Source organism: Lepisma saccharinum, chromosome 14 (genome assembly GCF_977018435.1).
Source record: "Lepisma saccharinum chromosome 14, izLepSacc3.1, whole genome shotgun sequence".
Classification (NCBI taxonomy): Eukaryota; Metazoa; Arthropoda; class Insecta; order Zygentoma; family Lepismatidae; genus Lepisma; species Lepisma saccharinum.
Genome location: NC_139242.1, coordinates 2,227,798 through 2,246,315, shown reverse-complemented (window position 1 = coordinate 2,246,315; position 18,518 = coordinate 2,227,798).

Genomic DNA, 18,518 nt, shown 5'->3' with positions numbered 1-18,518 from the left:
ATTGTTGAAACAATGTAATTCATACTAAGGCCTCACGTTTTACAAAAACATTATATAAAATTTTAAATTTGCATATCTCCGTTACTATAGAAGATACAGAAGTGGTTTTACACTCATTGTTATCAGGTCGAAGATCTCTATTGCCAAATCATAAAAAATTTAATCCATGTGTAATATTCACGTTTAGTTACTATGGAAACTCTCATAACAATAAAGTAAACAATCTATTTTTGCATGACTGTAGTCGTCGTCGTGGAGATTTGAAATAACCACTTTGATTGTTGAAATAATGTAATTCATACTAAGGCCTCACGTTTTACAAATACATTATATAAAATTTCAAACGAGCATATCTCCGTTACTATAGAAGATACAGACGTGGTTTTACACTCAATGTAATCAGGTCGAAGATAACTCTATTGCCTCATCATAAAAAATTTAGTCCATGTGTAATATTCATGATTAGTTACTATGGAAACTCTCATAACAATAAAGTAACAATCTATTTGTGCATGATTGTAGTCGTCGTCTTGATATTTGAAATAACCACTTTGATTGTTGAAACAATGTAATACATACTAAGGCCTCACGTTTTACAAATACATTATATAAAATTTCAAACTCGCATATCTTCGTTTCTATAGAATATACAGAAGTGGTTTTACACTCAATGTTATCAGGTCGAAGATCTCTATTGCCTCATCATAAAAAAATTAATCCATGTTTAATATTCATCCTTAGTTACTATGGAAGCTCTCATAACAATAAAGTTAACAATCTATTTGTGCATGTTTGTAGTCGTCGTCTTGGAGATTTGAAATAACCACTTTGATTGTTGAAACAGTGTAATTCATACTAAGGCTTCAAGTTTTACAAAACATTATATAAAATTTCAAACTCGCATATCTCCGTTACTATATAAGATACAGAAGTGGTTTTACACTCAATGTAATCAGGTCGAAGATCTTTATTGCCTCATCATAAAAAATTTAATCCATGTGTAATATTCATGTTTAGTTACTATGCAAACTCTCATAACAATAAAGTAAACAATCTATTTTTGCATGATTGTAGTCGTCGTCGTGGAGATTTGAAATAACCACTTTGATTGTTGAAATAATGTAATTCATACTAAGGCCTCACGTTTTACAAATACATTATATAAAATTTCAAACGAGCATATCTCCGTTACTATAGAAGATACAGACATGGTTTTACACTCAATGTAATCAGGTCGAAGATCTTTATTGCCTCATCATAAAAAATTTAATCCATGTGTAATATTCATGCTTAGTTACTATGGAAACTCAGATAACAAAAAAGGAAACAATCTATTTGTGCATGATTGTAGTCGTCGTCTTGATATTTGAAATAACCACTTTGATTGTTGAAACAATGTAATACATACTAAGGCCTCACGTTTTACAAATACATTATATAAAATTTCAAACGCGCATATCTCCGTTACTATAGAAGATACAGACGTGGTTTTTCACTCAATGTAATCAGGTCGAAGATCTCTATTGCCTCATCATAAAAAATTTAATCCATGTGTAATATTCATGCTTAGTTACTATGGAAGCTCTCATAACAAAAAAGTAAACAATCTATTTGTGCATTCATGTAGTCGTCGTCGTGGATATTTGAAATAACCACTTTGATTGTTGAAACAATGTAATTCGTACTAAGGCTTCACGTTTTACAAAACATTATATAAAATTTCAAAATTGCATATCTCCGTTACTATAGAAGATACAGAAGTGGTTTTACACTCATTGTTATCAGGTCGAAGATCTCTATTGCCAAATCATAAAAAATTTAATCCATGTGTAATATTCATGCTTAGTTACTATGGAAGCTCTCATAACAAAAAATTAAACAATCTATTTGTGCATTCTTGTAGTCGTCGTCGTGGATATTTGAAATAACCACTTTGATTGTTGAAACAATATAATTCATACTAAGACCTCACGTTTTACAAAAACATTATATAAAATTTTAAATTTGCCTATCTCCGTTACTATAGAAGATACAGAAGTGGTTTTACACTCATTGTTATCAGGTCGAAGATCTCTATTGCCAAATCATAAAAAATTTAATCCATGTGTAATATTCAAGTTTAGTTACTATGGATACTCTCATAACAATAAAGTAAACAATCTATTTTTGCATGATTGTAGTCGTCGTCGTGGAGATTTGAAATAACCACTTTGATTGTTGAAATAATGTAATTCATACTAAGGCCTCACGTTTTACAAATACATTATATAAAATTTCAAACGAGCATATCTCCGTTACTATAGAAGATACAGACGTGGTTTTACACTCAATGTAATCAGGTCGAAGATAACTCGATTGTCTCATCATAAAAAATTTAATCCATGTGTAATATTCATGCTTAGTTACTATGGAAACTCTCATAACAATAAAGTAACAATCTATTTGTGCATGATTGTAGTCGTCGTCTTGATATTTGAAATAACCACTTTGATTGTTGAAACAATGTAGTACATACTAAGGCCTCACGTTTTACAAATACATTATATAAAATTTCAAACTCGCATATCTTCGTTTCTATAGAATATACAGAAGTGGTTTTACACTCAATGTTATCAGGTCGAAGATCTCTATTGCCTCATCATAAAAAATTTAATCCATGTTTAATATTCATCCTTAGTAACTATGGAAGCTCTCATAACAATAAAGTTAACAATCTATTTGTGCATGATTGTAGTCGTCGTCTTGGAGATTTGAAATAACCACTTTGATTGTTGAAACAGTGTAATTCATACTAAAGCTTCACGTTTTACAAAACATTATATAAAATTTCAAACTCGCATATCTTCGTTTCTATAGAATATACAGAAGTGGTTTTACACTCAATGTTATCAGGTCGAAGATCTCTATTGCCTCATCATAAAAAATTTAATCCATGTATAATATTCATGCTTAGTTACTATGGAAACTCTCATAACAATAAAGTAAACAATCTATTTGTGCATGATTGTTGTCGTCTTCGTGGAGATTTGAAATAACCACTTTGATTGTTGAAATAATGTAATTCATACTAAGGCCTCCCGTTTAACAAATACATTATATAAAATTTCAAACACGCATATCTCCGTTACTATAGAAGATACAGACGTGGTTTTACACTCAATGTAATCAGGTCGAAGATAACTCTATTGCCTCATCATAAAAAATTTAATCCATGTGTAATATTCATGCTTAGTTACTATGGAAACTCTCATAACAATAAAGTAACAATCTATTTGTGCATGATTGTAGTCGTCGTCTTGATATTTGAAATAACCACTTTGATTGTTGAAACAATGTAGTACATACTAAGGCCTCACGTTTTACAAATACATTATATAAAATTTCAAACTCGCATATCTTCGTTTCTATAGAATATACAGAAGTGGTTTTACACTCAATGTTATCAGGTCGAAGATCTCTATTGCCTCATCATAAAAAATTTAATCCATGTTTAATATTCATCCTTAGTTACTATGGAAGCTCTCATAACAATAAAGTTAACAATCTATTTGTGCATGATTGTAGTCGTCGTCTTGGAGATTTGAAATAACCACTTTGATTGTTGAAACAGTGTAATTCATACTAAGGCTTCACGTTTTACAAAACATTATATAAAATTTCAAACTCGCATATCTTCGTTTCTATAGAATATACAGAAGTGGTTTTACACTCAATGTTATCAGGTCGAAGATCTCTATTGCCTCATCATAAAAAATTTAATCCATGTTTAATATTCATGCTTAGTTACTATGGAAACTCTCATAACAATAAAGTAAACAATCTATTTGTGCATGATTGTTGTCGTCTTCGTGGAGATTTGAAATAACCACTTTGATTGTTGAAATAATGTAATTCATACTAAGGCCTCCCGTTTAACAAATACATTATATAAAATTTCAAACACGCATATCTCCGTTACTATAGAAGATACAGGCGTGGTTTTTCACTCAATGTAATCAGGTCGAAAATAACTCTATTGCCTCATCATAAAAAATTTAATCCAGGTATAATATTCATGCTTAGTTACTATGGAAGCTCTCATAACAATAAAGTAAACAATCTATTTGTGCATTCTTGTAGTCGTCGTCGTGGATATTTGAAATAACCACTTTGATTGTTGAAACAATGTAATTCATACTAAGGCCTCACGTTTTACAAAAACATTATATAAAATTTTAAATTTGCATATCTCCGTTACTATAGAAGATACAGAAGTGGTTTTACACTCATTGTTATCAGGTCGAAGATCTCTATTGCCAAATCATAAAAAATTTAATCCATGTGTAATATTCACGTTTAGTTACTATGGAAACTCTCATAACAATAAAGTAAACAATCTATTTTTGCATGATTGTAGTCGTCGTCGTGGAGATTTGAAATAACCACTTTGATTGTTGAAATAATGTAATTCATTCTGAGGCCTCACGTTTTACAAATACATTATATAAAATTTCAAACGAGCATATCTCCGTTACTATAGAGGATACAGACGTGGTTTTACACTCAATGTAATCAGGTCGAAGATAACTCTATTGCCTCATCATAAAAAATTTAATCCATGTGTAATATTCATGCTTAGTTACTATGGAAACTCTCATAACAATAAAGTAAACAATCTATTTTTGCATGATTGTAGTCGTCGTCGTGGAGATTTGAAATAACCACTTTGATTGTTGATATAATGTAATTCATACTAAGGCCTCAAGTTTTACAAATACATTATATAAAATTTCAAACGAGCATATCTCCGTTACTATAGAAGATACAGACGTGGTTTTACACTCAATGTAATCAGGTCGAAGATCTTTATTGCCTCATCATAAAAAATTTAATCCATGTGTAATATTCATGCTTAGTTACTATGGAAACTCACATAACAAAAGAGGAAACAATCTATTTGTGCATGATTGTAGTCGTCGTCTTGATATTTGAAATAACCACTTTGATTGTTGAAACAATGTAATACATACTAAGGCCTCACGTTTTACAAATACATTATATAAAATTTCAAACTCGCATATCTCCGTTACTATAGAAGATACAGACGTGGTTTTACACTCAATGTAATCAGGTCGAAGATAACTCTATTGCCTCATCAAAAAAAATTTAATCCATGTATAATATTCATGCTTAGTTACTATGGAAACTCTCATAACAATAAAGTAAACAATCTATTTGTGCATGATTGTTGTCGTCGTCGTGGATATTTGAAATAACCACTTTGATTGTTGAAATAATGTAATTCATACTAAGGCCTCCCGTTTAACAAATACATTATATAAAATTTCAAACACGCATATCTCCGTTACTATAGAAGATACAGACGTGGTTTTTCACTCAATGTAATCAGGTCGAAGATAACTCTATTGCCTCATCATAAAAAATTTAATCCATGTGTAATATTCATGCTTAGTTACTATGGAAGCTCTCATAACAAAAAAGTAAACAATCTATTTGTGCATTCTTGTAGTCGTCGTCGTGGATATTTGAAATAACCACTTTGATTGTTGAAACAATGTAATTCATACTAAGACCTCACGTTTTACAAAAACATTATATAAAAATTTTAAATTTGCATATCTCCGTTACTATAGAAGATACAGAAGTGGTTTTACACTCATTGTTATCAGGTCGAAGATCTCTATTGCCAAATCATAAAAAATTTAATCCGTGAGTAATATTCAAGTTTAGTTACTATGGAAACTCTCATAACAATAAAGTAAACAATCTATTCTTGCATGATTGTAGTCGTCGTCGTGGAGATTTGAAATAACCACTTTGATTGTTGAAATAATGTAATTCATACTAAGGCCTCACGTTTTACAAATACATTATATAAAATTTCAAACGAGCATATCTCCGTTACTATAGAAGATACAGACGTGGTTTTACACTCAATGTAATCAGGTCGAAGATAACTCTATTGCCTCATCATAAAAAATTTAATCCATGTTTAATATTCATGGTTAGTTACTATGGAAACTCTCATAACAATAAAGTAAAACATCTATTTGTGCATGATTGTAGTCGTCGTCTTGGAGATTTGAAATAACCACTTTGATTGTTGAAAAATGTTATACATTCTAAGGCCTCACGTTTTACAAATACATTATATAAAATTTCAAACTCGCATATCTCCGTTACAATAGAAGATAGAGATGTGGTTTTACACTCAATGTAATCAGGTCGAAGATCTCTTTTGCCTCATCTGGAAAATTTAGTCCATGTGTAATATTCATGATTAGTTACTATGAAAACTCTCATAACAATAAAGTAACAATCTATTTGTGCATGATTGTAGTCGTCGTCTTGATATTTGAAATAACCACTTTGATTGTTGAAACAATGTAATACATACTAAGGCCTCACGTTTTACAAATACATTATATAAAATTTCAAACTCGCATATCTTCGTTTCTATAGAATATACAGAAGTGGTTTTACACTCAATGTTATCAGGTCGAAGATCTCTATTGCCTCATCATAAAAAAATTAATCCATGTTTAATATTCATCCTTAGTTACTATGGAAGCTCTCATAACAATAAAGTTAACAATCTATTTGTGCATGTTTGTAGTCGTCGTCTTGGAGATTTGAAATAACCACTTTGATTGTTGAAACAGTGTAATTCATACTATGGCTTCAAGTTTTACAAAACATTATATAAAATTTCAAACTCTCATATCTCCGTTACTATAGAAGATACAGAAGTGGTTTTACACTCAATGTAATCAGGTCGAAGATCTTTATTGCCTCATCATAAAAAATTTAATCCATGTGTAATATTCATGCTTAGTTACTATGGAAAGTCTCATAACAAAAAAGGAAACAATCTATTTGTGCATGATTGTAGTCGTCGTCTTGGAGATTTGAAATAACCACTTTGATTGTTGAAACAATGTAATACATACTAAGGCCTCACGTTTTACAAATACATTATATAAAATTTCAAACTCGCATATCTCCTTTACTATAGAAGATACAGACGTGGTTTTACACTCAATGTAATCAGGTCGAAGATAACTCTATTGCCTCATCAAAAATAATTTAATCCATGTATAATATTCATGCTTAGTTACTATGGAAACTCTCATAACAATAAAGTAAACAATCTATTTGTGCATGATTGTTGTCGTCGTCGTGGAGATTTGAAATAACCACTTTGATTGTTGAAATAATGTAATTCATACTAAGGCCTCCCGTTTAACAAATACATTATATAAAATTTGAAACACGCATATCTCCGTTAGTATAGAAGATACAGACGTGGTTTTTCACTCAATGTAATCAGGTCGAAGATAACTCTATTGCCTCATCATAAAAAATTTAATCCATGTATAATATTCATGCTTAGTTACTATGGAAACTCTCATAGCAATAAAGTAAACAATCTATTTGTGCATGATTGTTGTCGTCGTCTTGATATTTGAAATAACCACTTTGATTCTTGAAACAATGTAATTCATACTAAGGCTTCACGTTTTACAAAACATTATATAAAATTTCAAAATTGCATATCTTCGTTACTATAGAAGATACAGAAGTTGTTTTTACACTCATTGTTATCAGGTCGAAGATCTCTATTGCCAAATCATAAAAAATTTAATCCATGTATAATATTCATGCTTAGTTACTATGGAAACTCTCATAACAATAAAGTAAACAATCTATTTGTGCATGATTGTTGTCGTCGTCTTGATATTTGAAATAACCACTTTGATTGTTGAAAAAATGTAATTCATACTAAGGCCTCAAGTTTTACAAATACATTATATAAAATTTCAAACGAGCATATCTCCGTTACTATAGAAGATACAGACGTGGTTTTACACTCAATGTAATCAGGTCGAAGATCTTTATTGCCTCATCATAAAAAATTTAATCCATGTGTAATATTCATGCTTAGTTACTATGGAAACTCACATAACAAAAAAGGAAACAATCTATTTGTGCATGATTGTAGTCGTCGTCTCGATATTTAAATAACCACTTTGATTGTTGAAACAATGTAATACATACTAAGGCCTCACGTTTTACAAATACATTATATAAAATTTCAAACTCGCATATCTCCGTTACTATAGAAGATACAGACGTGGTTTTACACTCAATGTAATCAGGTCGAAGATAACTCTATTGCCTCATCAAAAAAAATTTAATCCATGTATAATATTCATGCTTAGTTACTATGGAAACTCTCATAGCAATAAAGTAAACAATCTATTTGTGCATGATTGTTGTCGTCGTCGTGGAGATTTGAAATAACCACTTTGATTGTTGAAATAATGTAATTCATACTAAGGCCTCACGTTTTACAAATACATTATATAAAATTTCAAACGAGCATATCTCCGTTACTATAGAAGATACAGACGTGGTTTTACACTCAATGTAATCAGGTCGAAGATAACTCTATCGCCTCATCATAAAAAATTTAATCCATGTTTAATATTCATGCTTAGTTACTATGGAAACTCTCATAACAATAAAGTAAAACATCTATTTGTGCATGATTGTAGTCGTCGTCGTGGATATTTGAAATAACCACTTTGATTGTTGAAACAATGTAATTCATACTAAGACCTCACGTTTTACAAATACATTATATAAAATTTTAAATTTGCATATCTCCGTTACTATAGAAGATACAGAAGTGGTTTTACACTCATTGTTATCAGGTCCAAGATCTCTATTGCCAAATCATAAAAAATTTAATCCGTGTGTAATATTCAAGTTTAGTTACTATGGAAACTCTCATAACAATAAAGTAAACAATCTATTTTTGCATGATTGTAGTCGTCGTCGTGGAGATTTGAAATAACCACTTTGATTGTTGAAATAATGTAATTCATACTAAGGCCTCACGTTTTACAAATACATTATATAAAATTTCAAACGAGCATATCTCCGTTACTATAGAAGATACAGACGTGGTTTTACACTCAATGTAATCAGGTCGAAGATAACTCTATCGCCTCATCATAAAAAATTTAATCCATGTTTAATATTCATGCTTAGTTACTATGGAAACTCTCATAACAATAAAGTAAAACATCTATTTGTGCATGATTGTAGTCGTCGTCTTGGAGATTTGAAATAACCACTTTGATTGTTGAAAAATGTTATACATTCTAAGGCCTCACGTTTTACAAATACATTATATAAAATTTCAAACTCGCATATCTCCGTTACTATAGAAGATACAGATGTGGTTTTACACTCAATGGAATCAGGTCGAAGATCTCTTTTGCCTCATCTGGAAAATTTAGTCCATGTGTAATATTCATGATTAGTTACTATGGAAACTCTCATAACAATAAAGTAACAATCTATTTGTGCATGATTGTAGTCGTCGTCTTGATATTTGAAATAACCACTTTGATTGTTGAAACAATGTAATACATACTAAGGCCTCACGTTTTACAAATACATTATATAAAATTTCAAACTCACATATCTTCGTTTCTATAGAATATACAGAAGTGGTTTTACACTCAATGTTATCAGGTCGAAGATCTCTATTGCCTCATCATAAAAAATTTAATCCATGTTTAATATTCATCCTTAGTTACTATGGAAGCTCTCATAACAATAAAGTTAACAATCTATTTGTGCATGATTGTAGTCGTCGTTTTGGAGATTTGAAATAACCACTTTGATTGTTGAAACAGTGTAATTCATACTAAGGCTTCACGTTTTACAAAACATTATATAAAATTTCAAACTCGCATATCTCCGTTACTATAGAAGATACAGAAGTGGTTTTACACTCAATGTAATCAGGTCGAAGATCTTTATTGCCTCATCATAAAAAATTTAATCCATGTATAATATTCATGCTTAGTTACTATGGAAACTCTCATAACAATAAAGTAAACAATCTATTTGTGCATGATTGTTGTCGTCTTCGTGGAGATTTGAAATAACCACTTTGATTGTTGAAATAATGTAATTCATACTAAGGCCTCCCGTTTAACAAATACATTATATAAATTTTCAAACACGCATATCTCCGTTACTATAGAAGATACAGACGTGGTTTTTCACTCAATGTAATCAGGTCGAAAATAACTCTATTGCCTCATCATAAAAAAATTAATCCATGTGTAATATTCATGCTTAGTTACTATGGAAGCTCTCATAACAAAAAAGTAAACAATCTATTTTTTGCATTCTTGTAGTCGTCGTCGTGGATATTTGAAATAACCACTTTGATTCTTGAAACAATGTAATTCATACTAAGGCTTCACGTTTTACAAAACATTATATAAAATTTCAAAATTGCATATCTCCGTTACTATAGAAGATACAGAAGTTGTTTTTACACTCATTGTTATCAGGTCGAAGATCTCTATTGCCAAATCATAAAAAATTTAATCCATGTATAATATTCATGCTTAGTTACTATGGAAACTATCATAACAATAAAGTAAACAATCTATTTGTGCATGATTGTTGTCGTCTTCGTGAAGATTTGAAATAACCACTTTGATTGTTGAAATAATGTAATTCATACTAAGGCCTCCCGTTTAACAAATACATTATATAAAATTTCAAACACGCATATCTCCGTTACTATAGAAGATACAGACGTGGTTTTTCACTCAATGTAATCAGGTCGAAAATAACTCTATTGCCTCATCATAAAAAATTTAATCCATGTATAATATTCATGCTTAGTTACTATGGAAACTCTCATAGCAATAAAGTAAACAATCTATTTGTGCATGATTGTTGTCGTCGTCTTGATATTTGAAATAACCACTTTGATTGTTGAAATAATGTAATTCATACTAAGGCCTCAAGTTTTACAAATACATTATATAAAATTTCAAACGAGCATATCTCCGTTACTATAGAAGATACAGACGTGGTTTTACACTCAATGTAATCAGGTCGAAGATCTTTATTGCCTCATCATAAAAAATTTAATCCATGTGTAATATTCATGCTTAGTTACTATGGAAACTCACATAACAAAAAAGGAAATAATCTATTTGTGCATGATTGTAGTCGTCGTCTCGATATTTGAAATAACCACTTTGATTGTTGAAACAATGTAATACATACTAAGGCCTCACGTTTTACAAATACATTATATAAAATTTCAAACTCGCATATCTCCGTTACTATAGAAGATACAGACGTGGTTTTACACTCAATGTAATCAGGTCGAAGATAACTCTATTGCCTCATCAAAAAAAATTTAATCCATGTATAATATTCATGCTTAGTTACTATGGAAACTCTCATAGCAATAAAGTAAACAATCTATTTGTGCATGATTGTTGTCGTCGTCGTGGAGATTTGAAATAACCACTTTGATTGTTGAAATAATGTAATTCATACTAAGGCCTCCCGTTTAACAAATACATTATATAAAATTTCAAACACGCATATCTCCGTTACTATAGAAGATACAGACGTGGTTTTTCACTCAATGTAATCAGGTCGAAGATAACTCTATTGCCTCATCATAAAAAATTTAATCCATGTGTAATATTCATGCTTAGTTACTATGGAAGCTCTCATAACAAAAAAGTAAACAATCTATTTGTGCATTCTTGTAGTCGTCGTCGTGGATATTTGAAATAACCACTTTGATTGTTGAAACAATGTAATTCATACTAAGACCTCACGTTTTACAAAAACATTATATAAAATTTTAAATTTGCATATCTCCGTTACTATAGAAGATACAGAAGTGGTTTTACACTCATTGTTATCAGGTCGAAGATCTCTATTGCCAAATCATAAAAAATTTAATCCGTGTGTAATATTCAAGTTTAGTTACTATGGAAACTCTCATAACAATAAAGTAAACAATCTATTTTTGCATGATTGTAGTCGTCGTCGTGGAGATTTGAAATAACCACTTTGATTGTTGAAATAATGTAATTCATACTAAGGCATCACGTTTTACAAATACATTATATAAAATTTCAAACGAGCATATCTCCGTTACTATAGAAGATACAGACGTGGTTTTACACTCAATGTAATCAGGTCGAAGATCTTTATTGCCTCATCATAAAAAATTTAATCCATGTGTAATATTCATGCTTAGTTACTATGGAAACTCACATAACAAAAAAGGAAACAATCTATTTGTGCATGATTGTAGTCGTCGTCTTGATATTTGAAATAACCACTTTGATTGTTGAAACAATGTAATACATACTAAGGCCTCACGTTTTACAAATACATTATATAAAATTTCAAACTCGCATGTCTCCGTTACTATAGAAGATACAGACGTGGTTTTACACTCAATGTAATCAGGTCGAAGATAACTCTATTGCCTCATGAAAAAAAATTTAATCCATGTATAATATTCATGCTTAGTTACTATGGAAACTCTCATAACAATAAAGTAAACAATCTATTTGTGCATGATTGTTGTCGTCGTCGTGGAGATTTGAAATAACCACTTTGATTGTTGAAATAATGTAATTCATACTAAGGCCTCCCGTTTAACAAATACATTATATAAAATTTCAAACACGCATATCTCCTTTACTATAGAAGATACAGACGTGGTTTTTCACTCAATGTAATCAGGTCGAAGATAACTCTATTGCCTCATCATAAAAAAATTAATCCATGTGTAATATTCATGCTTAGTTACTATGGAAGCTCTCATAACAAAAAAGTAAACAATCTATTTGTGCATTCTTGTAGTCGTCGTCGTGGATATTTGAAATAACCACTTTGATTGTTGAAACAATGTAATTCATACTAAGACCTCACGTTTTACAAAAACATTATATAAAATTTTAAATTTGCATATCTCCGTTACTATAGAAGATACAGAAGTGGTTTTACACTCATTGTTATCAGGTCGAAGATCTCTATTGCCAAATCATAAAAAATTTAATCCGTGTGTAATATTCAAGTTTAGTTACTATGGAAACTCTCATAAAAATAAAGTAAACAATCTATTTTTGCATGATTGTAGTCGTCGTCGTGGAGATTTGAAATAACCACTTTGATTGTTGAAATAATGTAATTCATAATAAGGCCTCACGTTTTACAAATACATTATATAAAATTTCAAGCGAGCATATCTCCGTTACTATAGAAGATACAGACGTGGTTTTACACTCAATGTAATCAGGTCGAAGATAACTCTATCGCCTCATCATAAAAAATTTAATCCATGTTTAATATTCATGCCTAGTTACTATGGAAACTCTCATAACAATAAAGTAAAACATCTATTTGTGCATGATTGTAGTCGTCGTCTTGGAGATTTGAAATAACCACTTTGATTGTTGAAAAATGTTATACATTCTAAGGCCTCACGTTTTACAAATACATTATATAAAATTTCAAACTCGCATATCTCCGTTACTATAGAAGATACAGATGTGGTTTTACACTCAATGTAATCAGGTCGAAGATCTCTTTTGCCTCATCTGGAAAATTTAGTCCATGTGTAATATTCATGATTAGTTACTATGGAAACTCTCATAACAATAAAGTAACAATCTATTTGTGCATGATTGTAGCCGTCGTCTTGATATTTGAAATAACCACTTTGATTGTTGAAACAATGTAATACATACTAAGGCCTCACGTTTTACAAATACATTATATAAAATTTCAAACTCACATATCTTCGTTTCTATAGAATATACAGAAGTGGTTTTACACTCAATGTTATCAGGTCGAAGATCTCTATTGCCTCATCATAAAAAATTTAATCCATGTGTAATATTCATGCTTAGTTACTATGGAAGCTCTCATAACAATAAAGTTAACAATCTATTTGTGCATGATTGTAGTCGTCGTCTTGGAGATTTGAAATAACCACTTTGATTGTTGAAACAGTGTAATTCATACTAAGGCTTCACGTTTTACAAAACATTATATAAAATTTCAAACTCGCATATCTCCGTTACTATAGAAGATACAGAAGTGGTTTTACACTCAATGTAATCAGGTCGAAGATCTTTATTGCCTCATCATAAAAAATTTAATCCATGTATAATATTCATGCTTAGTTACTATGGAAACTCTCATAACAATAAAGTAAACAATCTATTTGTGCATGATTCTTGTCGTCTTCGTGGAGATTTGAAATAACCACTTTGATTGTTGAAATAATGTAATTCATACTAAGGCCTCCCGTTTAACAAATACATTATATAAATTTTCAAACACACATATCTCCGTTACTATAGAAGATACAGACGTGGTTTTTCACTCAATGTAATCAGGTCGAAAATAACTCTATTGCCTCATCATAAAAAATTTAATCCATGTATAATATTCATGCTTAGTTACTATGGAAGCTCTCATAACAAAAAAGTAAACAATCTATTTTTTGCATTCTTGTAGTCGTCGTCGTGGATATTTGAAATAACCACTTTGATTGTTGAAACAATGTAATTCATACTAAGGCTTCACGTTTTACAAAACTTTATATAAAATTTCAAAATTGCATATCTCCGTTACTATAGAAGATACAGAAGTTGTTTTTACACTCATTGTTATCAGGTCGAAGATCTCTATTGCCAAATCATAAAAAATTTAATCCATGTATAATATTCATGCTTAGTTACTATGGAAACTCTCATAACAATAAAGTAAACAATCTATTTGTGCATGATTGTTGTCGTCTTCGTGGAGATTTGAAATAACCACTTTGATTGTTGAAATAATGTAATTCATACTAAGGCCTCCCGTTTAACAAATACATTATATAAAATTTCAAACACGCATATCTCCGTTACTATAGAAGATACAGACGTGGTTTTTCACTCAATGTAATCAGGTCGAAAATAACTCTATTGCCTCATCATAAAAAATTTAATCCATGTATAATATTCATGCTTAGTTACTATGGAAACTCTCATAGCAATAAAGTAAACAATCTATTTGTGCATGATTGTTGTCGTCGTCTTGATATTTGAAATAACCACTTTGATTGTTGAAATAATGTAATTCATACTAAGGCCTCAAGTTTTACAAATACATTATATAAAATTTCAAACGAGCATATCTACGTTACTATAGAAGATACAGACGTGGTTTTACACTCAATGTAATCAGGTCGAAGATCTTTATTGCCTCATCATAAAAAATTTAATCCATGTGTAATATTCATGCTTAGTTACTATGGAAACTCACATAACAAAAAAGGAAACAATCTATTTGTGCATGATTGTAGTCGTCGTCTCGATATTTGAAATAACCACTTTGATTGTTGAAACAATGTAATACATACTAAGGCCTCACGTTTTACAAATACATTATATAAAATTTCAAACTCGCATATGTCCGTTACTATAGAAGATACAGACGTGGTTTTACACTCAATGTAATCAGGTCGAAGATAACTCTATTGCCTCATCAAAAAAAATGTAAAAAAAAAAAAAAAGGTAAAGTGTTCCCCTGTGCTTAGCACCACGCCATGAAAGGGTATAGGGGGTGTGGGGGTAACGCCCCACACTTTCTTGATCCGGTCGTGAGTGGGGGTGATGTGATCAGCATCACGCCCCTGACCGCCTTTACCCCCCAGGGTTTCCCCCAGGTACCCATGTTATTCGACGCTGGGTAGGCGCCGGGGCCGCTTCCACCGTTAGAAAAGTTCCCGGATTTGAAACGGCCGGGGATCGAACCCGGGACCTTGAGCATGGTAGTCAGACGCGTTACCGACTGAGCCACCGCGGCCTTAATGTAATCCATGTATAATATTCATGCTTAGTTACTATGGAAACTCTCATAGCAATAAAGTAAACAATCTATTTGTGCATGATTGTTGTCGTCGTCGTGGAGATTTGAAATAACCACTTTGATTGTTGAAATAATGTAATTCATACTAAGGCCTCCCGTTTAACAAATACATTATATAAAATTTCAAACACGCATATCTCCGTTACTATAGAAGATACAGACGTGGTTTTTCACTCAATGTAATCAGGTCGAAGATAACTCTATTGCCTCATCATAAAAAATTTAATCCATGTGTAATATTCATGCTTAGTTACTATGGAAGCTCTCATAACAAAAAAGTAAACAATCTATTTGTGCATTCTTGTAGTCGTCGTCGTGGATATTTGAAATAACCACTTTGATTGTTGAAACAATGTAATTCATACTAAGACCTCACGTTTTACAAAAACATTATATAAAATTTTAAATTTGCTTATCTCCGTTACTATAGAAGATACAGAAGTGGTTTTACACTCATTGTTATCAGGTCGAAGATCTCTATTGCCAAATCATAAAAAATTTAATCCGTGTGTAATATTCAAGTTTAGTCACTATGGAAACTCTCATAACAATAAAGTAAACAATCTATTTTTGCATGATTGTAGTCGTCGTCGTGGAGATTTGAAATAACCACTTTGATTGTTGAAACAATGTAATACATACTAAGGCCTCACGTTTTACAAATACATTATATAAAATTTCAAACTCGCATATCTCCGTTACTATAGAAGATACAGACGTGGTTTTACACTCAATGTAATCAGGTCGAAGATAACTCTATTGCCTCATCAAAAAAAATTTAATCCATGTATAATATTCATGCTTAGTTACTATGGAAACTCTCATAGCAATAAAGTAAACAATCTATTTGTGCATGATTGTTGTCGTCGTCGTGGAGATTTGAAATAACCACTTTGATTGTTGAAATAATGTAATTCATACTAAGGCCTCCCGTTTAACAAATACATTATATAAAATTTCAAACACGCATATCTCCGTTACTATAGAAGATACAGACGTGGTTTTTCACTCAATGTAATCAGGTCGAAGATAACTCTATTGCCTCATCATAAAAAATTTAATCCATGTGTAATATTCATGCTTAGTTACTATGGAAGCTCTCATAACAAAAAAGTAAACAATCTATTTGTGCATTCTTGTAGTCGTCGTCGTGGATATTTGAAATAACCACTTTGATTGTTGAAACAATGTAATTCATACTAAGACCTCACGTTTTACAAAAACATTATATAAAATTTTAAATTTGCATATCTCCGTTACTATAGAAGATACAGAAGTGGTTTTACACTCATTGTTATCAGGTCGAAGATCTCTATTGCCAAATCATAAAAAATTTAATCCGTGTGTAATATTCAAGTTTAGTTACTATGGAAACTCTCATAACAATAAAGTAAACAATCTATTTTTGCATGATTGTAGTCGTCGTCGTGGAGATTTGAAATAACCACTTTGATTGTTGAAATAATGTAATTCATACTAAGGCCTCACGTTTTACAAATACATTATATAAAATTTCAAGCGAGCATATCTCCGTTACTATAGAAGATACAGACGTGGTTTTACACTCAATGTAATCAGGTCGAAGATAACTCTATCGCCTCATCATAAAAAATTTAATCCATGTTTAATATTCATGCCTAGTTACTATGGAAACTCTCATAACAATAAAGTAAAACATCTATTTGTGCATGATTGTAGTCGTCGTCTTGGAGATTTGAAATAACCACTTTGATTGTTGAAAAATGTTATACATTCTAAGGCCTCACGTTTTACAAATACATTATATAAAATTTCAAACTCGCATATCTCCGTTACTATAGAAGATACAGATGTGGTTTTACACTCAATGTAATCAGGTCGAAGATCTCTTTTGCCTCATCTGGAAAATTTAGTCCATGTGTAATATTCATGATTAGTTACTATGGAAACTCTCATAACAATAAAGTAACAATCTATTTGTGCATGATTGTAACGGTCGTCTTGATATTTGAAATAACCACTTTGATTGTTGAAACAATGTAATACATACTAAGGCCTCACGTTTTACAAATACATTATATAAAATTTCAAACTCACATATCTTCGTTTCTATAGAATATACAGAAGTGGTTTTACACTCAATGTTATCAGGTCGAAGATCTCTATTGCCTCATCATAAAAAATTTAATCCATGTGTAATATTCATGCTTAGTTACTATGGAAGCTCTCATAACAATAAAGTTAACAATCTATTTGTGCATGATTGTAGTCGTCGTCTTGGAGATTTGAAATAACCACTTTGATTGTTGAAACAGTGTAATTCATACTAAGGCTTCACGTTTTACAAAACATTATATAAAATTTCAAACTCGCATATCTCCGTTACTATAGAAGATACAGAAGTGGTTTTACACTCAATGTAATCAGGTCGAAGATCTTTATTGCCTCATCATAAAAAATTTAATCCATGTATAATATTCATGCTTAGTTACTATGGAAACTCTCATAACAATAAAGTAAACAATCTATTTGTGCATGATTGTTGTCGTTTTCGTGGAGATTTGAAATAACCACTTTGATTGTTGAAATAATGTAATTCATACTAAGGCCTCCCGTTTAACAAATACATTATATAAATTTTCAAACACGCATATCTCCGTTACTATAGAAGATACAGACGTGGTTTTACACTCAATGTAATCAGGTCGAAAATAACTCTATTGCCTCATCATAAAAAATTTAATCCATGTATTATATTC